We start from the raw sequence: 1,712 nt of genomic DNA, 5'->3' as shown, positions 1-1,712 counted from the left end.
GGCAAATAAAATTCTCTCTTTTCGCTGTTTTAACAAGGTTCTATTACAGTAGCCAAAATTAAAATTTAGCTCATAAACTAAAAAGGACTGTAATAAGAATATGTTTTCCCCTTCCTAATGCATTCATTTTCTAAGTATTTATAATGATAATGAGGTTGTTCCCATTAAATTACGCTACAGAAGTAAGGTGCAAAGAGATAAAAATAAAAACACTTAGGAGGTATAATAACAAATTGACCAATCACATAGAGATAGAGAATTCCAGGAAATACAAACTCTGTGTTGGGTAAGAAGTTGATGGGTGTTTTCCATTGGCCATTAAGGCCTACTCTCCACTCTTCTCTACCTTCATTGGTATCTCAGTAGGATAGATTTCCGTACCTTATCAGTGGGCTCCTTTTCTCTGTGGCTCCTTGCTAATTTCAGTCAAAGGAAAACACTGATAAGAGATTGGAGGGCAGGAAGTGAGGGAGGTTTCTAATCCATCTCCTGGCTCTCTCCTTGCTAGGCTGTGAGCTAACAGTGGCAGTGTGACTTTACCTGTCGGCATAGCCCCTGTCTGTGGGCCCCTTCCTACAGCTACAGCTATACCTACACTCACAGCTGCAACTACAGTTACAGTACAGCCCTCTCTGAGTTCTGGTAACTGTTTTCTCCCCTTGCTTCTTCAGCCCAGGTGTAGAAGTAAAAACTCCTTCCAATAATTTGTGTTTGGAATGTTACCATCACTTATAATAGTCCCTTCACCTGTCCATGTTTGTAAATAGTGTTTGAATTAAACTCTCTTCAGTGGTTTTGGTTTGGACCATGTATTTCATGCTAGGGTATTGTCATATATACAAAAAGAAAAACTTTTGGGAAAAAAGGAAGCAAATCAGTGGAATCTGGGTTATTAAGAGCTCTTTAGCATTGAGAAGCATGCATGTGCCCCAACTTGCTTCCAAAATTAAGGAAATCAGCAGACTCCTCACCATGAGAGCAAATTAGTGGGATGGGTTGGGATGATGAAGAGACTATGGTGACAGAGTCCATTGAAGAGGGACAGCCCCGGTGGACAGCACTCAGATCTCCCACAGTCAAGCCTGCCAGCCCCCAAAGTTGCCAAGAGGGAGCTTCATGTCTCCTGTCCTTCCTACTGGAGCCTCTGTGGCTCCCTGAATACTCCACTCCAAGGGGAGTTATGTGAATGTGGACTAAGAGGAAAAGCACAGCAATGGCTTTTGAAATAAGTTCTCCCTAAACTCTAGCCTTTTTTTTTCATTCTTCCTCCTGGAAGCGCAAGCTCACCTGTGCTCAAGGAGGTGTCAAACTGGGCCCTACCATTGACAGCCGCTAGAGGGGCCTTCTCTGCCCAGGAGAGGTGCCTGCAGTGGCTGGTGGAAGCCTGGTGCTGAGTGAGGCTTATCAAAATGGCAAATGGCCCTGTGATTTCCTGCACAGGGACCTGCTGGCCAATGAGAGTGTCGAGTTGTTTGAGTAATGACCTGTCACGAGATGTTTGTCCACATTTGGTCTCATTCTACTCTTATCTCTCAACTTCTGCTCACCCCCACTTCCATGTGGTCCCTGTCCCTGTAAATGATTGTTGTTTTGGAGCCTTTTGCTGCCAACCGTGTGCAGGAGCAGCAATGCTGAGCAATATGAGCCTGTGTTGGGAGGCTTTATAACTAAGAAGAAAGCTCACCCTCTTCACTTGTCTTTCAGGGCCCTCC

This window comes from Propithecus coquereli, unplaced genomic scaffold (genome assembly GCF_000956105.1).
Source record: "Propithecus coquereli isolate 6110/MARCELLA unplaced genomic scaffold, Pcoq_1.0 Scaffold44, whole genome shotgun sequence".
NCBI classification, from domain to species: Eukaryota; Metazoa; Chordata; class Mammalia; order Primates; family Indriidae; genus Propithecus; species Propithecus coquereli.
Note: the sequence above shows the minus strand (reverse complement) of the source record.